Source organism: Phoca vitulina, unplaced genomic scaffold (genome assembly GCF_004348235.1).
Source record: "Phoca vitulina isolate PV1807 unplaced genomic scaffold, GSC_HSeal_1.0 scaffold1, whole genome shotgun sequence".
NCBI lineage: Eukaryota > Metazoa > Chordata > Mammalia > Carnivora > Phocidae > Phoca > Phoca vitulina.
Genome location: NW_022589704.1, coordinates 48,216,638 through 48,241,167, shown reverse-complemented (window position 1 = coordinate 48,241,167; position 24,530 = coordinate 48,216,638). Strand labels below are relative to the sequence as shown.

Below are 24,530 nucleotides of genomic sequence, written 5' to 3'. Positions count from 1 at the left end.
GTTCTTTCTTGTTTTTTTTTAATTAAATGTAATATATCATGTGTATATGAATACATATGCTTAATTTAGCTGCATCATATTTACCAAATATAATTTATTTAGTTATTTCCCAAATTATGGAAGTTGTTTTTAATTTTTATATTTTATCTCTTTACTCATGACATTTGGTCCAAATTTCATAATATTTTCCTAGGATATATTCTGAAAAGGATAGACATTAAAACAAAGGGCACAACCACATAAACCTTCTGAGTATGTATTAGTAAATTGATTTCCTTATACATTCCACCTGTGTGTTTCCCATCAGCAGTCATACAAATATTCAGGAATCATTTACATTGTTTTCTGCAATGAGTATTATAATAAAAACACCTTTATTAAACATGATACGGTTTGTTAGTTAAGTTAAAAATAATTTAAACTAGAAAGTCACAGAATTGCAATATATACATAACCTGTAATGTCTATTTTTACAGAAATTAGGTAACCATGTATCATTCACCAATATTTTAATTTTGGTCCAGGCACTTACCTGGCTTTGATCATAATTTGCTTTTTTTACCTTCCATAAAAATATCACAAATATATTATCTACAAGTTTTAGTTATATTCTTCCCCAGTTCATTTAAAACTTGAATATATGTTTGAAGCAATCCTGGTTTTAGAATAATTTGAATATTTACAATTTTACTGTAAAATTTCCACAATACTTTTGACCAAACCTCATTTGACACCTTTTAAAAAATGAATGAGAAAATTAGTCTTTCCAAAACATTCAACTCAGTTTCCATAGAAACAAAGCTCTCCTATCTCAGCCATAGATCATGGTTTAAATAATAGTTAATCAATGTATGTAATTGCATTTATATTTGAAATAAGGGGTGCCTGGGTGGCTCAGTTGGTTAAGCCACTCTTGGTTTCTCTTGGCAGACTCTGGGTTTCAGCTCAGGTCATGGTCTCAGGGTCCTGAGATTGAGCCACGTGGCGGGCTCGGCACTCAGTGGAGAGTCTGTTTGAGATTCTCTCCCTCTCCCTCTGCCCCTCTCACTTGTGCTCTCTCTCACTCTCTCTAAAACAAACAAATAAATCTTAAAAAGAAAAAAAGAAAAAAGTTAAAATCTACCAACTAGTGATAAGTATACCACTTAGTGGAACATTCTAGTGCTTAACCTTTTAACCGTGATAATTCTGCATTCAGTGGGTATCAATGACCATATTTTACAATTAAGGTAGTAGGCTTTACATTGACTAATTTTTTATGTTAACTAAGTCATTTTTCAAGTTCTTAATAGGTTTTGAATAATATGTATATATATATATATGTTTGTGTGTGTGCAATGCTAATCAACCTTTTTAGAAATATATTTCTCCCTTTGCTCTACTCATTTTCATTTTGAGATCATCTAGAATTTTATTTCCAAATTATTACTTTTTGAAAAATTTTCATCAATGAGTTAGGCTCAACAACTTTTAGTTTATTTTCCAATATCATTTCTTGTATCTCAGGTTGTTTCTAGATTTTCTAAAATGTATCTTTAGTTATAATATGGTGAAAATATAAAACAATGTTGTTTTAATACATGAAAATAAATGAATGACATTTTGTTCAATAAAACTAATGACACTTTGGGGTTACGTGTATGAGTTTAATGAGCTGTGCATATATGTGTCTGTTTGCAAACATGTAGCTGTATTTTAAAATAATACAATGGCATATGCTTAAGGATGATAGTAAAATAACATTAGCCCTCATAATATTTGTCAAATATGTTACGTGAGGGGTGCCTGGGTGGCTCAGTCGTTAAGCGTCTGCCTTCAGCTCAGGTGATGATCCCAGGATCCTGGGATCAAGCCCCACACTGGGCTGCCTGCTCCCTAGGAAGCCTGCTTCTCCCTCTCCCGCTCCCCCTGCTTCTGTTCTCTTTCTCGCTGTGTATCTCTCTGTCAAATAAATAAATAAAATCTTAAAAAAAAAAAAAATATGTTATGTGAAATCCTTGACTAAAATATCTACTGAATTGTAATAAATTGGTGTTTCCATATATTTCAAAATTCCCATAACTTCTCTAGATAAATTTGAAGGGTTTTGCTTTCACCTAATGTATTTGGATATTATCATATATAGTAGATTTATTTTTAAAATCTGAGTTATAGTTCAGTGCACAAAAAATATGTAACCTTTTTAGAATCCTGAAAACATAATTAATGTTGACAGGGAGTTAATCTGAATATATATCCACATTTAGCATTACCTTTAACATGATGTTACATTAGGTCAAACATAGTACTATTGACCTTATTAAAGAATCATGATAAAATGCCTACCTCTGATAAATATTTGAAATGTGTTATTTTGATTTCCATTTCACAGAGAAAATGTGAAACCATATTTGAAAAAAAAAACAATTTAAATACAGTTTACTTTAAACCCTTTATAGCTTTATTGAAAGTTAAGTTATGATAGTTTTAAACCTGATGGCTACTAGAGGGGAGGTGTGTAGGGGGATGGGTTAAACAGGTGATGGGGACTAAGGAGTACACTGGTCAAGAGCACCCGGTGCTGTATAAGTGTTGAATCATTATATTAGTTTCAGGTGTACTGAAATAATATAATAATATATTCAGTACACCTGAAACTAATATTCTATTGTATGTTAACTAATTGGAATTTAAATAAAAGCTTAAAAAAAAAGATATGACGGTTTCAGTCTCAAAATCAGAAGCCCTCTCTTTTTACATCATTGCAAAGTTAATAGCTCAGACAAAATAGAATTTTTCTAAACATTTTTATCTCTGTGAGAAAGAAAAAGAGTAGGAGAATATCAATTATGAGAATGGCCTAAATAAAAGATAAATGGCAGAGGCAATAGAATCTCAATACTACTGCATGGCAGCAGGATACATGTACCATTAGAAATGACTTACTTTAGAATGTTAAAAATGTTCTACATACATAATGTGGTAGGAGCAGGAAACAGGTATAAGGTATGTGTGACTTTTGCTAAAGATGTCTCAGCGTGAAAGAGAAATTTCAATGAGTATCCATTCTGCACTGCTGAAAATATGAGTGAGGTCATATCCACAAAAGCACCAAAAACATATAAATTTCAACCAAGGCATAATATGGTATAATAAACTGACTGATGAACACCTAAGGGTACATATAAAGACCCCAGGGATTCTTTTTGCTGTTGGAGTTGTGGAATGTACCTAACCATATTCAGAACTATAGGAACTTTGGTCAGTTGACTTCCTTACCATCCAATAACATTAAAACAATGATGCAAGCAGACAGATTTTCTTTTTATGAAAGTGGCACTTTGCTGGTAGAGATTTCAAATAAATTCTAAATCATCTCAAAATTCACATTGAAACAGGAAGACACTGATTATCCACTAGTAGTAATCAATCTTTTTGTGTTTTTGACACAATTCTGAATACAAGAAATTGAGTGGCATAATTGAAGAAATTGAAACATTCAAAAGCAACACAAGTCATCATTAACTACAGTAAAATTAAGTACTAAACTGTAAAAATATCTTCTACTGTCTATCAACACATCTAAGTTAATGTACTATTATGTGTTTGGTTGTCCTTCAACATTTTTATGTCACTGTTTGAATTAAACTATTGAATTGCCTAAATTCCTTAATGCAAAACTGGACCTCACAACGACAAAGTTTGCCTTTCTTGATTAGGAGAATTTTAAAAGATTTTAAACAAAGAGAAAAATAACTAAGAGCTAGTTGCATATTTCTTCCTCACACTTGCTTGAGCATTCTTTTGGGGATTAATATAACTGTCAGTGCAGGTGGCCCTACCAGCTAAATAGGGTGATTTGGATTAAGTGCTACATCTACCCAGAAACATGTCCCAACCTTGATTTTCTGAGTTTCATTGATTCTCACTATTTTAGAATTGTGAAAAAACTGTTACAAACCAAGTTTCAAAGGTTAGATCAGGAAAAAAACAAAAAACAAAAACTGGAAGACACAGGATTTGATGGTTTTGATTGAAGTGGGGTTTTTAAAAAAATGTCTCTGGCTTGAAATAATGCAAGAAAGCATAGAGGACTTATATGGGCATCAGGGGAGCGAAGAGGGGAAGAATTTATACATAGAGAGAAACTGCATACAGTTGCCAGTTTAAGATTATCAACATGAGCATGCACACGATATAAAAATTCTTGGTCTAAACTTAGGATTTCAAATTTGAGAGTCCTTTAGGAGTTCAACTCTAACAAACATATATTTTATTTCTTTTAAGTGGAGTATACTGAAATATTTCACGTTATGAAAATACAGGACCACAAGAAAAATCTCAAAACTAAAATTTCAAATGATTAATCTTAATATTTGAGTTAATTTTATTTTAAAATATTTATTTGGGTTTGGGCATAGTAATATACTTTTATGGCTTAAGATTATTATGAAACCAGTATGCAAAAAAAAAAAAATACTCTCACTCTGTGTCCATAATATCCATTAACTTTCTTCTGTCTTTTTTTTACAAAGGGTATATATATATATATATATTTTATATTTTGACATATAAATAGTGGTATGATATACATACTGCCCTTTTTTTCCTTTCTATTAATTAAAATATAGCTTAAAGATATTTGTTTTTGTAAGTGCATGAGTTTTTTTCCTTAATAAAAACCTTACTGAGATATGATTGACTTCTCTCAGCATAATGTCTTCTAGGTTTATTCATGTTGTCTTTTGTATTTCCCTCTTTTTAAAGGTTCAGTGATATTCTGTTATATGTAAACATTACATTTTCTTATTCATCTATTGGTAGACATTAATGTAGTTTCCGTATCTTGGCTATTATGGGTAATACTACAATGAACACAAGAGTGCAGATATGTCTTCAATATCCTGCTTTTAATTCTTTTGGATACCCAGAAGTAGGATTGCTGGATCATATGGTGGTTCTATTTTTATCTTTATACTTTTTAAATAGCTGCTGCACCCAATGTCCACAATGGCCACACTCTGGAGAGAGCCAAGATGTCCATCAACACTTGAATGGATAAAGAAGATGTGGTATCTCTATACAATGGAATATTACTCAGCCATCAGAAAGGATGAATACTTACCACTTACATCAACATGGATAGAACTGGAGGGTATTATGCTGAGTGAGATAAGTCAATCAGAGAAAGACAATTATATAGTTTCACTCATGTGGAATATAAGAAACAGCACAGAGGATCATAAGGGAAAGGAGGAAAAACTGAGTGGAAAGTCATCAGGGAGGGAGAAAAACCATGAGAGACTCTTTTTTTTTTTTTTTTTTAAGATTTTATTTATTTATTTGACAGAGAGAGACACAGCGAGAGAGGAACACAAGCAGGGGGAGTGGGAGAGGGAGAAGCAGGCTTCCCGCGGAGCAGAGAGCCCAATGTAGGGCTCGATCCCAGGACCCTGGGGTCATGACCTGAGCCAAATGCAGATGCTTAACGACTGAGCCACCCAGGCGCCCCAACCATGAGAGACTCTTAACTATCAGAAACAAACTCAGGGTTGCTGAAGGGGAGGTAGGTGGAGGGATGAGGTAATTGGGTGATGGGCATTAAGGAGGGCACGTGATGTGATGAGCCCTGGGTGTTATATGCAACTGATGAATTATTGACACTACATCTGAAACTAATGGTGTACTATATGTTGGCTAATTAAATTTAAATAAATAAATAGCTGCTGCACCATCTTACATCCCCACCAACAATGTACAAAGATTCCTTTTTCTCCACATCTTTGCCAATGCTTATTATGTTTTGTTTTTTGTTTTTTTTGTACTTTTTTGGTAGTAGTCATACTTTTGTTTCATTGAGATATAATTGACATGTAACATTGTGTAAATTCAAGGTGTACAATGTGTTATTTGATACATTTATATATTTCAATATGGTTCCCACTGCAGTGTTGGCTAACACCTTTATCACGTCACACTATCATCACTTCTTTTTGCAGTGGAGAACAATTAAGATCTAGTCTCTTAGTAACTTTGAAGTTTATAATACAGTATTGTTGAATATACTCTGTATGATGTGCATTAGATATATAGGACTTACTTATCTACTAGTTACTAGTCTGTACCCTTAAACAATATCTCCTCAATTTCTTCACCCCCTAGCCCCACCATTCTATTTTTTGTTTTTATAACTTCAACTTTTTTAGATTCCACATATAAATGATATCATACAATATTTGTTTATATCATGTCTGTCCATGCTGTTGCAAATGACAGGATTTCCTTCTTTCTCAAGTGTGAATAGTATTCATTTTTTTGTTCAAGTTTGATGAACACTTAGGTTGCTTCCATATCCTAATAGTCATTAGGCAATACACTGATTTGTATTTCCTTGATGATTAGTGATGTTGAGCATCTTTTCATATATCTGTTGGCCATTTGTATGTCTTCTTTGGAGAAATGTCTATTCAGGTCCTTTGCTCATTTTTTAGTTGCGTTATTTGGGTTTTTAGGCTATTGAGTTGTAAGATTTCCCTCTATAGTTTGGAAATCAACCTCTTATCAGATATATGGTTTACAAACATTTTCTCCCATTCCATTGGCTACTTTTTCATTCCATTGATTGTTTCCTTTGCTGTGCAGAAGCTTTTTAGTTTGGTGTAATTCCATTTATTTTTCCTTTTGTTTCTTGTGCTCTTGGTGTCATAACCAAGAAATCATTGTCAAGACCAATGTCATCAGGGGCGCCTGGGTGGCTCAGTCGTTAAGCGTCTGCCTTCGGCTCGGGTCATGATCCCAGGGTCCTGGGATCGAGCCCCGCATCGGGCTCCCTGCTCCGCGGGAAGCCTGCTTCTCCCTCTCCCACTCCCCCTGCTTGTATTCCCTCTCTCGCTGTGTCTCTCTCTGTCAAAAAAAAAAAAAAAAAATTAAAAAAAAAAAAAAAAAATTAAAAAAAAAAAAAAAAAAAGACCAATGTCATCAGATGTTCTCCTATATTTTCTTTTAAGAGTGTTATAGTTTCAAGTCTTACACTTAAGTCTTCAATGCCCTTGAGTTGGTTTTTTGTATAGTATAGGGTCGGGGTCCAATTTCATTGTTTTGCATGTGAATATCTAGTTTTCCCAACGTCTTTTGTTGAAGAAATTATCCTTTATCGTGTGTTCTTGGTGCCCCTGTCAACGATCAATTAACTGTATATGTGTAGGTTTATTTCTGGACTCTCTATTCATCTTATTCTATTTATTTACCAATTATTCTGAGTTTTTATATTTCTGTTTGTGATCTTTTTATATATAAGATGGTAATTTATTAAACATTTTCTATAAAATTTTATTGAAGTAAAACATACATCCTGTAAAGTGAACTAATCTGAAGTTTATAGCTTGAGGAATGTTTACAAGTTGTGGAGAAGAACACTCGTGATTTAGATACATATATTACTAGCACCAAAGAAGTCTGCTTTATATCTTCATTCCCTATGAAACCAAAAGTGCCATAGATCAATTTTGCTAAATATTATGTAATCTCTATTTAGTAATGGATTATATGATTGTACTACATTTTTTTTAGGCATTCTAATGTTGAAAGTCATTTGATTTCCAATGACTGCTATGAGTATTTTGTACATGTCTTTTGTTGAATGCACTTATCTTCTCATTTTAGCCATTCTGTCATATATATATATATATATATATATATATATATATATATATATATATATTTATATACATATAGTGCTACCTCAAACTTGTATTTTCACTCCGACTAATAATATTAGCACCTAGTCAGGTGCATATTTAGATATCCTTTTTTTTTTTAATGAGCATTTTTTTCATCTGTTTGCTGATTTTCCTACTGAGTTATATTTTTTAAATTGACTTGAAGGATGCATTTATATATTCTGGGGCAATATCACCCTCTTGCAGTTATTTCACTCAGATGTACTAGGACCCTACATGAGATATTAAGGATGGGGTAAGAAGCTGGAGAATGCCTTACTGATGGTGCAGGTTTGGGAAAATATAGCAGTCTTCGCCATGGGAAAGTTGTTAAGGCTGCCTGGATGCCTCTTCCTACTCTTCTAATCTTGTAGATAAAAAGTCTTACTTTCCCCATCACATTTTCTGAGACATTCTTTTGAGAATAAAGATAAGTATCAGTGAAGACCACAGTACCAGTCCAGAGTGATTGAAGTGATGTAAACTGAGGATTCCTGGAAGATAAATCTTCCTAGGCACATGTCCCAATCTTGGTTTTCTGACAATTCCATTGTTTTTTTAGCCTTTAGGGTTAAAGCATCAAATGCCATTCTAATATGCAATTTGGAAAGTGAATCGTTAGAAAATTGTTACAAAGTGAGTTTAAAAGTAAAATTGAACAAAAACCTAAGAAAAGGAGACAGGAATTGATGGTTTTGATCAATGTGAGATTGAAAAAACAAAGAGAAAGAAACAAGTAAACAAAAGCCTTTGCCTGAAATAACATAAGGAATCACAGTGAACTTATCATAGGGAGGGAAGAGTAGAGATGGTAAGAGTGCATACATCATTACTTTCCAGTCCAATTTTTTTTTCCTCTGTAGTCTAGGGAGACTGCTTAAAGCCCTAATCTATTTTCTGTTAACCTCTATGACTCATGAAGGGGAACAGTCTTTGGGGGAAAGGAGAGGAAGGTTGTGAAAAGATCCAGCACATTTCAATGTGATTCTCTTCTGTTAATTAAGTTGACTTCTCAGCTCTTGACTTTCTTGGTTGTTCCCTAATGCTTTCAAATAGGGTGGGGAGTTTTGTTTCAAATTGTGCTTGTTTTTTTATTATTGTTTTATATTTTATTTGTTGTTATTGTTTTAGTAATTTATCAAATTTTTTAGGGGAGTTCCATTATGCAATAAAGTGTATCTAGTACCCACCAACCTATATGGAAGTATAATTCCATCGATGATGATGATGATGATGATGACAATTTTTTTACAGACACAGAGAGAGAGAGTGTGTGTGTGGGGAAGGAAGGGGCAGAGGGAGAGGGGGAGAGAGAATCTTAAACAGGCTCCATGCCCAGTGCGGAGCCCAGTGTGGGGCTTGATCTCACAACCCTGATCATGACCTGACCGAAATCAAGAGTTGGACTCTTAACAGACTGAGCCACCCAGATGTCTCTATTGATTATTTTGAATTTATAAGAAACATTTGATCATAATATTCGTCTGTTAGATAAATGTATTTCCTCTGGTAAATGTTCCTTATCTATTAAGAATCTTTGATACTCTTTAGCTCACTTTTTAAAATTGAATCTTGTCATTATGCTCTGTTAGTTCCTTTTATCATTACCTTTTACTGAATTACCTGAATTTTTCTGAATCAGTTATTTGCTAGAATATCCCAGTTTAGGAAAGGAGTATCATACAACAAAGTGTCAGTTATCTGAAGCCACTGCTTTCTGCAAATATAGTTTGTCTACATTCTCATGTAACCTTGTTTCCTGTATTAATTCGAATCCTATCAAGTCTATGGAGTACTGGCACAGCCTTATTCACCCTACTTCCAAAAGCAACTGATGCAAAGAAGGTATGTATCTTTCTATCTTAGATAATGCACATTTTATTTAGTAAGTATGTTTCCTGATGGCTGAGATCTACCACTGCATGGCATTTTCATCCAGACTGCTCTCTGAGGCTACTTTTTTCCCACCTACTATTGCACAGTTCCTTCTTGGTCTTGCATTTTTGGTTGGGATAGGCAGGCTTTTTGCAATATTAGTAAATATGTACATCTAAGTTGCATAATTATACTCTGCTATATGATTAAAACATTTTATAATTAAAAAGGTAATGGTAACATGATATTATGAGGAATGAAGAGGAAGTGTCAAGGACATTTTCAGGAATTTTGTTTATGTAACTAAGAATTTTATCAATCTGACATTAAATAACTGCCTGGAAACTGCCAATTCTGAAAAATTATCTTTTAATGTCTTTTTTTGGTCAGATATTTGAATTTCCTTTTTTATATCTTAGTACTAATCAATCTATTATTTTGACATATCATTTATAAAACTCTTCATATTATATCTCTTTTACTTGTTTGATTCTAGGTATAACTTCATTTGGATATGTGCTCTGTCTCACAAATCATATATCCAACTTCTAAAGAATAAGATCACTTTTATCTTTTTCCTCTCTCACAGGGTTCTGCACACAGTGATGATGTAAAATATCTGTAGATCATTAACCAGCTAGCCATCTATCTTTATGTTAGCAGCTTTTGCTAAAGCCCCAAGCTTGCTGGTATTGGCAATTTGGCTTCTTAGAAAAGACTGCAAATTGTGATTACTTAAATGGAGTCTTGATTTATAACTGCTGCCTGATGGTGTGATTGTTCTAAGGATGGAAGTCTGTAAATGCTGAAAACTCTACCATGTGACTTCAAAATTTGCTAATATTCAGTTCTCATTATTTTGTTTAGCTAATAATAAAATTGTGAATAACTACTTGTCTGTATATACATCAAATAAATTATATCTTTTTTCATTTAACCCTTTTTAGTCTTCAAGCAAGCTTTTAAAAGAGTGTCTTTTCTATTCCAAAAAGAAGTGACCGCTTAAAAAGTCCCAAATGACTTTGCAGGTGAGTCTGGGATTTAGATGGGATAGTATTTAGATGGAGTAACTTATTTTTTGCACCATAAAACAGCTATTTTCCCTAAATTCAGCAGAATATCACACAACAAAAAGTTTTTTTTAAAACCCCTTTGACAAAATAGTTTTGTGTCCAATGCTATTGCCCATGTCAAACATCACAACAGAGATTTTTTAGCATAATGGTCCCCTTTCATATCAAAACATGGTCGATAAGGTCAGCACCTATATGTACCAGTAAAATAGACATTTAAATCAATATGACTTACTATAAATACTTTTTGATAATAGTATCAAATTGTGGTATATATGCTTTAGTTTCAACTAAATATCTATTATCTATCAGAAAGTAAAATTAGTAGTTCTGTTGATGTGTACTTTCTCTGGTTACTATAATATATGTTGCAAATAACTAAGAAAAATTTACTCATTTTAGAGTATATTACATTTGGGATTTATTATATATCAAAAGTAATATTACTAAAAAGTAAACTAATTTAGCTTACCAAATTTTATATTCATAAAATATAGATAAAATCAGAACAAATAACTATTGAGGTTATGATGCAATTTTTTATCTTTAAGGCAATAAGTCTATTCATTTTGTTGGCATAGTCAGATTTGACCCAGTGGTATATAAGTCATGGAATAGAATTATACTTTATGTTTGAGTTTATTACCCTTTGAAGATAAAATGTTGCCTTTTTGTTTGGAATGGGAAACCCAACTCTGAATTTTCCACTAAAATACTTTTTTTTATAATTACTCCTTATGGGAATGAAAAAATTTTGTATTAGAGCATAATCCAATAAATAGTGGATTAGTGATGACACATCTTTAGAAGAGACTGACAGACATTTGATTTTTTATGTCTGAAAATCCTGTCAACATCGGCATTTTTGGACTATACACGGTTTCTGGGCTGCAGTCAGGGCCATCTGTCTGAGTGGCAAACTGCCTATTCATAAATTAGTTGGACCATTTCATCAGGGCAAAAATGCCAAGGAATAATAACTACAAAAGAGCAGATTATATATTTCACCACCTGCTGCTGCATCTATAGAAAACTCACATTCACTACTGTGTTGTTGTCACCAATACTGATGCTGTCTAATCTTCCTGATGTGGGGCCCCAAAAAGAGGCATGATGGAGACATTTTAGGTTATCTAAGATGTTAATATAATTTACATATCAATCTTGAACTGAAAGGAACAGGCTAGAATAATCTGTGAAGCACACATCCAGATAAACAAGTCCAGGAGACATTAAAAGTAAGTTTATATATATGTAATAACATTAAAGTGATGGTTGTCATTGTTATACAATAGTGATACCTTTTCACATGAGACAACTTCAGGAATTATAATAAATATTTTAATAATGAGTAAAGGAAAAGAAAATGTGTGCACGTGTGTGTGCATTTCTTCAGGAAAATAGAATGTTTGGGTTTTCATACCAATAACTTATTGGAAATAAATCACTCCATTTGTTCTCAGTTAGATAAAAAGTTATATAAATTAACATAATTTATGTATAATTTGCCATTTATTTTGTAATTCTTCTGATGATATCTAATGAAATCACTCAAAAGATTGTTGGTCTCTCTTGTGTCTTCTTAGGAATCAGGAATTAGTTCATCTTTTATCACAAATATTATGTATACCAATCTTCTCTTAGAGCCATTCATTTTCTTTCCCAGGAATACATTTACTTTCACAAAAAATGAGTGGGAAAATGTTCTATAAATTAACTGACTACTTTAAATAGTTTGGTTCTTATATTATTTTATAACCATCTTGTGTTTTGATTGTGAAAATGATCTAAGTTTGGTAACTTCTCTATCAATTTCCACACACAGTAAGTATATGTAGCATTTTTCCAACCATCATAGTATCTCAAAGCATAGGGAATGTACCTAGTGTAATAATGCAGACTGGTAAAGTTGATTGTGAAAGAAGTTTAAGCAGTTTTTGCACATTCTAAAGATTCCTTCACTGTCAATTAAAAATGAAGTTTTTTGTGTGATGAATAATGGAATAGCATATGAATGCTAATGGAAAGGAGCTGAGAGTAGACACAATTTCTAATATATTATGTGGAATCCTGGCAATACGCCATAATGAAAGTGCTCAACTTGTACTATTATGGGAGTTCCAGTGCACCTTCAATATCAATCCAATAGCCCACTATATCATCTTTCTGTTCCATTGAATAGGATGTTGTAAAGAAATAAAATATGTTAGCTTTGCAGAATCAGCAAAACTTTGTGAGGCTATACCTTTTAAAAAATTAGATCCCTTTCCTACCTTGAATGACCCAGAAGTTTTAATTTAATGAAATCATTAGCCTACAACATAAAGCCAATAACTTAGAAGGGAAGTCTATGATTCAATCTTCATACCTCTTCCATCTAACATTTTTATTGTTATACATGAAAATGTTCATTTTTGAATGATTATTTTAAGCTATAAGCTGTTGATACTGAGCTTTACATGTCTAACCTCCAAATATTCATTACACATTGGGTTATATTAAAGGGTGGTTTTATTCTTTGAGTTTTTATTATAAACTGTGTTCTATCCACTTTAGGAATTTAAAAATTTTTAAAGAACATTATAAAGACTTAAAGTCTCAACACCTCATAGATCAAATCTATGTATCACAAAATAAGATGTTGAAATCAAGCAAAGGGAATAAATCATGTTCTATGGGATTCAGAAAAGGGAAAGTAGATATTCCACTGAAGACAGAAAAAAAAAGATCTTCATGGGGAGATATTGTATTTGACTTTGACCTTGGATAATCATTTGGGCAGGGAAACAAAGCCTGCCTAAAATGGAGGATGACGATGGACAACAGAAAATCCAGCTACATCTCATCAATAAGTTATCAAGAAAAATCACAAGCAATAGCACTCTAATCCAGAGAGAGGGTCACAAACATAAACAGAGACCCACTCTGGGGTAAAGGTATAAATAGAAGACTAAAGATTGAGGGTGAAGCAAGAATATTAAGTTGAAAAAATTCTTTTATAATCCTAACTGCACAAGATAACTCTAGAGGAATTTTATGCCAGTGATGCCCTGACAGTAACCATAGCAAAAAAGTAAAACAAAACAAAACAAAGCAAAAATCTCAACTCTGGACTAGATTGATTAAATCCCCACAACATCCATCAAGCAGAAAAAATGTAAGCTCTTTTCCAGGAATGAATATTATTAGCCTCAGTCTCTGCTGGTCTATCTCCACAATTCAGTGACCAACACTCAAATACAATTATAAGAAACAGACAAAAAGAGAAAAAAAAAATGCCAACCCACTTTCAAGAGACAAAGTGAGCAGTAAAACCAGACTCAGAGATGAATCCATGTGTTGGAACTAAAATACAGAAAATTTTAAATAACTATTACATTGTATAACAGATAATGTGTGACATATACATTAAAGTTTTTAGTGGGAAAGAGAAAATATGCATAATTATGGAGAATTTCAGAAGGTAATAGAAATAAAAGTCAAGTAGAAATGCTAGAAATAAAGCTATTGTAGCAAAGATGAATTTTTTTGAAAGGCTCATAAGTGGACTCATCATAGTTGAGTAAAGAACCAGGAAATTTAAAAATAGGTCATTAGAAATTAACCATACTACATAGAGAAGAAGAATTATAAGAAAAAAGTGTACATTTTTGGAATCTCAAAGGAAGAGAGAAAATAGGGAAGAAATATTTAAAGAGACAGTGGCTGAAAATTTTCCAAAAATAATAAAAAAAATCCCAAAATTCAGGTCCAACAATCACAGTGGACCCCAAACAAGATGGACAACACCCACAAACACATACCACCTAGACATTTCATAATTAAATTGCTGAAAATCAAAGATATAGAGAAAGTATTGGAGGTATCCAGACAAAAGGACTCATTACCAAAGAAGCATAGATAATAAACATAGCAGGCTTACATTTTGAAACTGTGCAAACCAGAAGACAATGGGTGACTACTTCAAAATACTGAAAAAAAAATTATCAGCCCAGAATTCTACACTGTACAAAAATATCTTGGAAAAATAAAAGAAAAAAAGACTTTCAGCCAAATGAAAACTGAAAGAATTTATTGCCAACAGATCAGTGCGGGGAAATAGATTTGGTAATGAATTATTTGACTTCGAATAAAAATGTGCAAAATGCAGTGGGATGTGATGTTGATCTCAAGGAAGCAGTCTGAATAGGGACTATAAATTTTGGAGGGGTAGACATTTAGAGGAACGTAAAAAGCATGCCATCTCTCAGAAACTGGGTTCAGAGATTGAGAAAGGCACTGGGATTATGGTCTTTAAGTTGAGTCCAGATACGGAAAAATGGAATAGGCATAATCAAAATGGTTTATGTGAGCAGTAACAAAAAATTGCTGTGGAAAGATAGCTATGGAATTAAGAAAAATAATAGAGAAATACTTTATTAATTAAATGTGCTTAACTTGATAAATCAATTAATGCTTTTAAAGTTTATTATATAATGAAATAGCTTTGCAGAGTGTTTTTCTGATTATGTATTTTGAATATTAAGTTAATTAGCTCAATATCAATATATATTAAGTGCTAAATATACATTTAAAAATAAACATATTATATATTACAATTTTAAATTTTTAATGATTATGTTGTAAAATTTGATGCTACTAAGTTTTTGCCACTTCGTGTTTTACACATTTATATCTCTCCTTATAAAATAAAGGCTATAGCCATCAGTCCTTACAGTAACTTCAAATCAAAGAGCTTTAAGTAGAAGAGCACTTTTCTGTTAAGTAAGTTTAAATAGTTCCTCTCAATATCTAATGTACAAAATCTTGTTAAAATACAGAATTCAGACATTATACTATGTGGTATCTGAGGTAATGCAATTCTGACATACACAGCAGCATCTTCACTATTGTCTGAATCCACAGTTTGTGTGGCAAAACAGTACCAAGATACATGGTAAGCAAACTCAAATTGTTAAAGCAGGGTTATTAATGAGACATTACCAAACGTGATGCAAGGAGAAGCTTGACAAATGCTTGTACATTAAATTTTGGTGTTTCTTGCTGCTCTCAGAAACCAGAAATCACCAAGCAAAACACTCAGAGCTAGCCTGACAGCTGAAGAAATGCCAATTAGAAGAGAGTTGAGGTGCTTCATAAAATAGTCATCGAGCCAAACGCCAAACGTACACGTCAGGTCATCCAGGCCCTAGCCAACATACAAGCCGCATACAAAGTAATGAGAGAGCATAGCAGAGGTCATTTAGGTTGGCTGAGACAGAGGCCTGAACAGCCAACCCACAGAAGTGTCAGCTATATAAATTGTGGTTTGAATGTATAAGCATCTGTATGGTTTGTTACACAATATTAGCTAATTAGTGAACTTAAACACCCAAATTTCTATGATCTTTTCTAGAGTGTACAGTGTCATATTAATAGTTCCAACCTAGATTTTCTGCCTCTTGATTCATCAGCTTTCATATGACCTTAGACTCTATTAAAATCTTCCTTGCTTAGTATTTTTGAGTTCCTAGGAGAATATTCCTTTTTTCTCCTCCGCTTCAATCATGTTGATGGCCTTAGTCTCCTTCATCTTGTGGTTGCCTAAGAGGTCATTTTAGGTGGGGGCCTCAGTATTGTTGATATATATGGTGCTCATTGCATCAATGTCAATGTCTGTGTATTATCTCCTGAGACCCCCTCTAACATGCCAAAGTTGTATTGCTTTTCCAGGAATCCTGAGTTTCTCTTCAATATCGCACCATTACACCATTGCCTTCTCTCTCTTTTTTATTTTTATGCTCTGTCATACTTTACAAGAATTTTTGAAGGGAGACACAATTCAGCCCACTACAAGCCTTCTTTGTGTTTTCAAGTGGAATTAAATTATTTTCTGGTATCACTTACTTTTAGCCTCAAGAACTTTCTTTCCTTCTTGTAAATTGGGTCTGCTTATTGTGAATTCTTAGATTTTGTTGATCTGGGAATATGTTTATTTCATTTTATGTGTGAAGGATGATTTCACATGTCGGTTTACTTAATTGTGTCACACATTTCTCAGAAGCTGTGTTGTTTTTCTGTTTTGTTTTGTTTTTCATTTATTTCCCCTTTGCTTTTCAGGCTGAATGATCACTATTGACTGTCTTTGCATTCATTGATTCTTTCTTCTAGCAGCTCAAATCAAATCTTCTAACAGCTCAAATCATAAATTTTCATTTTTGTTGATGTGCTCTTCAATTCTGTCCTTTTTGTAATTTCTATCTCTGTATTGACATTCAGTATTTGATGAGTCAGTGTCAACATACCTTCCTTGAGTTCTTTAAGCATGGTGTTCTTTTGTTCTTTGAACATTGTTATATAGCTGTCTTAAAGTATTTGTTTACAAAGTCCAACATCTGGGGTTCTGTTGAGTGTCTTTTTCCTGAATGTGGGTCACACTATTTCTTTTCATGTCTTAGAAGTTTTTTGATGAAAACTGAACATTTTATATATGTAGCAACTGTGGATACAGATTCAACCCTCCTTTAGGGGCAACTGTGCTGTTTTCTTCAATATACATTTGAAAGTAATCTATTATTTTCTGAATATTAAAAAGTATTTTATTTATGAGAGTTTTATTTATTTCAAAACTACTAAATTTATACATTGATTTATCCTTTTCAGTGTCCTCAGTAATGTTTTGGAAGGATTTAATCATTCACTGATTTATTATTGAGTCAATATCAAATGTGAAATAATTGTGAAGTATAAGCACATTTATGAAGAATTAGATAAATTACTATCAAATGACTAAGTAGTATTATTTCTGTTATAGATTTCTTTACAACATTTTAAAATTCATTATTTGGAAAATAATCTCACTTTGTTACTTTTATTGAGTATCTTCAGCCACTGCTAAGAAGAGAACAGATGAGTCCTTTCTATGCCAGAATGAAATTCTTTAAATAAATTATAGATGAATACACAAAAAGTCATTGAGTGGGAGAAAACTGATATCTGTATCACTGTGTGATATATTTTTACTCTCCTACAAATTCAGATAAAAAGCTAGAGTGAAAATATGATTGGAATATTTGCTTAGGATTATTTTAATATGGTGAGAAATTGTATGGTTTTTATGACATTTTTTTAGAACCCAAAGAATTAGTCAAAGGGAAGTAGAGAACTTCCCTACACAGTAAGCATACTGTATAAAATTTAGTGAAAACTGGATAATAAAATATTGAAAACAGAAAGTCTCTTTAGAAAGATCAATTTGTGGGAGTTATACACAGATGAATAAAACATGCCATTTATAACTTTTATAAGAGTCTTAGTTCATGCTGTTCCATTCTCTGTTAGTGATTTGTGTTAGTAATTTTATTTTAGATAATTTGACATAATGGCTTAAAAATCACTTATTTCTTTGTGATTCTGGTCTTATGTGGAAGAATATTATTTGGTTGTCCACATACACAATGGTTTGTTCCTTTCTATGTCATTCTTTTTAGTCTTGATGACTGACTTTTGTTCTTCTCGATTTTTATTAAAATATCTCTAAATTTTTCGAAATGCTTCTGCTATTTTGATCTAATCTCCCTTTAGGTCTTTGCAGCTTCTCTATGCACCTGACTCTCAGATCATTTTTTATCTCTAATCCATTATACATCTCTGAAACCAGATTCTCTTTTCCAAGTAATATTTCTGCTTAGGTTTTTCATTGTCATAAGTAGTCTGTGTCCTAGTTTTTGGTATGCAGGTAGCTTCCTTGGGCAGAAAGGAGTAAGTTTCCTACAGACTGTAACTAGAGGGCATATAAGTGGTCATATAAAACTGACAAAAGCAGATCTATTCTGTTTAAATTGGAGGATGCACGTGTTGTAGCTGTGTCTCCCCAGGCCTTACCCTTCTCCACATCCTAAGAAAACCGTTGGGCATAGATGGAGTTCAATTTAGAACTTCTGTATGGTGATACTTTATGTTAAAATTATGTTATAAAAGAAAATAGGGGCGCCTGGGTGGCTCAGGTGGTTAAAGGTCTGCCTTTGGCTAACGTCTTGATCTCCAGGTCCTGGGATGGATCCCACGTCAGGCCCCCCGCTCAGTGGGGAGTCTGCTTCTCTCTCCCTCTGTCTCTCACCCTGCTTGTGCTCTCTCTCTCTCTCAAGTGAATAAATAAAATTTAAAAAAATAAAAATATTTTAAGAAATTAAAACCAGTGCTTGTGTTTGGCTATATTGCCAGAGAGAAAAATAATGCAAAAAATCAATTACCTGACTTTTGAGATAAAGTACCTATTGTAAAAATGGGGATAAAAAAGGAGAGATTAAGATGAAAAACAAAAAATAAAGAAGCTTGATAATTGAGAAGATAGTTATGACAAAGATAAGTCGTTAGTTAAGAAAGAAGGTCTGTATCTGCATATGCTACTATGATGGTAAGACAAAGGGTTTTTTATTGAGATTCATGTAGAATAGAGATATACATGGACCTTTGTAGATTCCTAACTGTGCTTCTCATTAGTTATGTGATGGCAAGCGAGTTACTAAACTTAGCCACAGATTCTGCATTTTTAATAATTATAATATCTTCTTCTTCCAATCATTAATTTGTTTGTCCAACAAATGCTTATTGACCAAATGGTATGTGACAAGCATATTTTTATGGATTTTCCCATAAAAAAGGCAGATACACGCCAAGAGGGTTTTAACATGGAGCTTACATATTAAGTGGAAAAAAAACCCTGAACATATACTTTCAAGTGTAATGAAGATAAGAACAGGGAAATAGAGGATGCCATCATAGCATACAACAGGATCCTTGTGAGTATTAACATAATAGGTAACATAAGTAAAGTTTACAGTACAATTCCAGGCCCATTCAGAACTGTCAGTGGTTATTGTTATTGTTTGTGCTTTGGAGATAAATATGACAAGATTGTGTCTGAAAAAATGTTTGAGCAGTTCCTAGTTGGATGAAACCACAGGATACCAATTCAAATGATCCACAAGGGAAAGCTCCCAAAGGAGAAAAGAAGCTCTGATTATTTTTATTTAATTTGAGAATATAATTTTTAAAATCTCACTTTACAAAATGAGAAATACAAAACTAGAGAGATAGAAAATCATGATTTTAACAGGGATATAAATCACAGTCCATTATGTACCAATAGTAAAAAAATTAAAAATAGCCATAAAAGAATGCTTTTGTATCTTTTTGTTGTTGTTGCAAAGCAATGATTAAAAAGGAGGCAAAGATTTAATAAGATTCATTTGGTTATATAATGAAGAGTGAAGTTGGTCTGTAAAGTTCATTTAAATTATCAAAATAAGACACTTTTAATGAAGTTTTGATTAAATACAAAGGATTGTAAGAATCTAAGAATCAGATAACCATTGTTAAGTTTTTCACATCAATAACTCAACATTTCTTTTATTATATTTTCTATTCATACTGTGAAAACATGACAATCATTTTTTTGCTTTATTGGGGAATTTTGGCTTGTCATAAAATTATTCTAGTTATATCTTTTCTTAAAAATGATCTATTAAGGAAATAAAGAATGTATGAGAATAGAAAAATATTCAAATAACATTTACTTTGTTGTGTATTTTGTCATCTCTATCATTTGTTTGGCCTACATATAGTTTTTTTTACCAAAGCATATTGAGAAAATAGAAACTATTTTCACATATCTGTAATTAGATAATAGAAAAGGCATTAGTTCTTCAAACCAGTGTAGACATTATTTAGATTTGGATTAAAAATGAAATAGAATTCTCAAAGCCATGTACATTCATACTTTGATTACTTTACACTTCCAGTTCATCATATCCCAAAGTATCAAGAACCAAAAATCAGGCACAAAATAAATGTGTAATTAAAACTAACTATATTTTACTACAGAGAACCAATAAAATAGAAAGTTAGGATGTCTTGTATTCTATAAATCTAAAATGTCCATAAATCATTTGAACCAAATGTTTCTTCCTTGACTGCTTCCTTTCACACATGGAAAAATGACTTACGTAGGGTCTAGATTCCCTACAGGCAAAAAGGCACCACAGAGTGAAGAGTCAATATGCAAAGTGTCTCAGAATTGTTTGGCACATCACTCAAGCCTTCTACATTTTGTCCTCACACAGTTTATTTTTAAACATCTGACCTCTTCCTTTTTGGAGTAGGGGAATCTTCTGATTAATATGCACTAGGGCACCACATGGTTGCCCATCTGTGTGGGTCAGTTTTGAATCACTGATCAGAGCCCAAATTGAGTTGAAATTTAGCCAAATAGCCAGCAACAATGACCTTCAAACCTGTCGTGGCTGGCTGATGGGCAGCTCTAGGGAATTTAATTTGCTTTAGAGCTTGTATCTCACATTCATGTCTGATTTTTAAAATGAATTTATTTCTCCTATTGATCTCTGCTTTTCTGATATTTAAGTTCTGGAAAAATTTCTTTTATGTTTCCGATACCAGACTCATTTAATAACATTCTCTAAAAATAATAACTGGAAGAAATCAATAAATCAATAAAATAATTTATATATTTATGCGCTTTGGTAAGAGAAATACTGTCTTCTATTTGCTTTCTAAGGTAAAGGAAATTAATCTATGTCTTTCTCCCTTAATAGTAGCTGACATATGCTAATTAATAGCTAGATATTTTTATTATCTAAAATAGACAAAAACAAATAAAGAGTCCATTTATTTAAGAACTGGGATAGATGACCTTTTAGAAATGAATTGAATTTGGCAAAATATGTACATTTTGAAAGTAATCTAAGAGCTAACATTTTCATATCCTTTATTTGCTTTTTAGTCTTCCATATTTGAGAAATGGATCTCTGAAATGTCCTAAGGCATAACAAAGCTAATTGTCATGTTCCTATAAAGACCGTTTTTATTTTTTTTATAAAATTGAGAGGAACCTTTCCATGTTCTTGGATTTTCTATACATGCAACAAGGATAAATTGTATGTTGTCAAATTAAGTATCAGATTTTCTCCATAAGAGGGGGGATGATTCTAACACTTCCTAATATAGACAGGTCATCAGAATCATCGGTAATCTCTGCTTGCCTTACCTCATTTTTTTTTTTCTCAATTTAAGAAGTTTAGGATATACTATTAGCTCTTTGTCAAGAGGTTCAGGAACAAGAGCAATAACTCAGTGGATTCTCTTCTAGGATAAGACTTTGCTTCAGATTTTAGGTGGTGTTATGGGTTTCCTCACCATGTAAGGTTCTCATCTACAACTGAGGGTGAAGGATTGGCTTCCATTTCTAGACATGATAGGAACATAAGGAACAAGAGTAGGAGCCAAATCATGCACTTTTAAAACCTGTGCTTGGTGATGGCATATATAATGTCCATTCACATTCCATTAGACAATTGGTTCAGTCCAAAATAGGATGAGAAAGTATATTCATCCTATAAAAGACATAGCAGTGGGTGGAGAAATAATTAGTTGGGATCAAATATAATCACCAAAGACCTCTATCTTGATTACATATATTGGTTTCTCCTTCATAATACTCAGTATAGAATCTATTCATGATAAAAACTCTTAGTAAATAGGAATAGATGGGAACTTAATACTTAATAGAGAAACTCAAAGCTTTCCCCCAAGATCAAATACAAGGCAAGAATGTCCTCTCTCAACACTCTTTTTCTTCTTTTTTTAAGATTTTATTTATTTATTTGACACAGATTGAGAGAGAGAGAGCACAAGCAAGGGGAGTGGTAGAGGGAGAAGCAGACTCCCCACCAAGGGGGAGCCTGACACGAGGCTAGATCCCAGGACCCTGGGTTCATGACCTGAGCCGAAGGCAGATGCTTAACTGACTGAGCCACCCAATTGCCCCTCAACACTCTATTGGAAGTCCTTGTTAATGCAATAATACAAGAAAAGGAATGAAAAGGTATACAAATTGGAAAGAAAGAAAGAAGACTATCTTTGTTCATAGATAGCATCATTATCTGCACAGAAAATTCAAAAAAATTAACAAAACCTCTCCTGGAACTAAAAAGCAATCACAGGAATGTTAAAAAATACAGAGGGTAATATACAAAGTTGATTGCTTTCCTATATACCAATAATGAATGAATGGAATTTGAAAATAAAAATATAATGCCATTTACATTAGCACCCAAGAAAAGGAAATACTTAGGTAGAAATCTAATGAAATTTGTACAAGATGCATATGAGGAAAACTATAAAACTCTGATAAACAAAATCAAAGAAAAACTGAATAAATGGACAGATATTTTGTTCATGGAAGGGAAAACTCAATACTATCAAATGTCAGTTCTTCCCATCTTGATCTATAGATTCAGTGAAATCCCAGCCAAAATCTAGTCCATGCATTCCAAAATTTTATCTAGTATATTATTTTGTGATAATGACAAACTGGTTATAAAATTTATATGTAGATTCAAAAGGCCTAGAATAACCAACACGATGTTGGAGAAGAAAAAGTTGGAGGACTGACATTACCCTATTCAAGACTCACTATAAAGCTATAGTAAGCAAGACAGCATAGTATTGGAAACAGAATAAATATGTTGATTAATGGAACAGAATATAGAGTCCAGACATAGACTCCCATAAATAAAATCAATTGATCTTTGACAAAGGAGCAAAAGCAATACAATGAAACACGAAGTCTCCTCAACAAATGGTGTCGGAATAACTGGATATCCACATTAAAAAAAAAAAAAAAGATTCTAGCAATAGAGCTTACACCCTTCACAAAAATTTACTCAAAATGGATTGTAGAACTAGGTGTAAAACACAGACTATAAAAGTTCTAGAACATTACAAGAAAAAACCTAGATGACCTTCAGTATGGAGATTACTTTTTAGATTTAACAACAAAGATAAACAGCAAAAAATGATCCATGTAAAAATAATTGATAAGCTGAACTTCATTAAAATTAAAAACTTCTGCTCTGCAAAATATAGTATCAAGAGGATGAGAAGACAAGCCACAGACTGGGAGAAAATATTTGTGAATAAAACATCTGATAAAGGACTATTATCCAAAATATACAAAGAACCTTTAAAACTCAACAGTAAGAAAACAAACAATTCAATTTAAAAATGGTCCAAAGACCTTGAGAGACACCTCACCAACAAAGATATACAGATACAAATAAGCATATTAAATAAGTCAATCAGAGAAAGACATGTATCATATGATCTCACTGATATGAAGAATTCTTAATCTCAGGAAACAAACGGAGGGTTGCTGGAGTGGTGGGGGTGGGAGGGATGGGGTGGCTGGGTGATGGACATTGGGGAGGGTATGTGCTATGGTGAGTGCTGTGAATTGTGCAAGACTGTTGAATCACAGACCTGTACCTCTGAAACAAATAATACATTATATGTTAAAAAAAAAAAAAAAGAAGAAGAAGAAGGAAGGAGAAAAAGAAGAAGAAGAAGAACAAGAAGAAGAAGAAGAAGAAGGAGAAGAAGATATTAGGAAGGGAAAAATGAAGGGGGGGAAATTGGAGGGGGAAATGAACCATGAGAGACTATAGACTTTGAGAAACAAACTGAAGGTTCTACAGGGGAGGGGGCTGGGGGGATGGGTTAGCCTGGTGAAGGGTATTAAAGAGGGCACGTATTTTTTTTTAAGTTTTATTTATTTATTTATTTATTTATTTATTTATTTATTTGACAGAAAGAGACACAGTGAGAGAAGGAACACAAGCAGGGGGAGTGGGAGAGGGAGAAGCAGGCTTCCCGCTGAGCAGAGAGCCCGATGTGGGGCTCGATCCCAGGATGCTGGGATCATGACCTGAGCCGAAGGCAGACGCTTAACGACTGAGCCACCCAGGCGCCCCAAAGAGGGCACGTACTGAATGGAGCACTGGGTGTTATATGCAAACAATGAATCATGGAACACTACATCAAAAAAAAA

At 32.9% G+C, this 24,530-nt stretch overlaps 1 long non-coding RNA gene across 1 annotated transcript; it reads left to right on the top strand.

Annotated features, from left to right (window-relative positions):
* Nucleotides 1–9,447: 9,447 nt before the first annotated feature.
* On the top strand, nucleotides 9,448–24,329 carry LOC116633865. The gene is made up of 3 exons (XR_004299798.1): nucleotides 9,448–9,542; nucleotides 10,520–10,600; nucleotides 24,291–24,329. It is a non-coding gene; the product is annotated as an uncharacterized LOC116633865 (long non-coding RNA).
* Nucleotides 24,330–24,530: the final 201 nt, after the last annotated feature.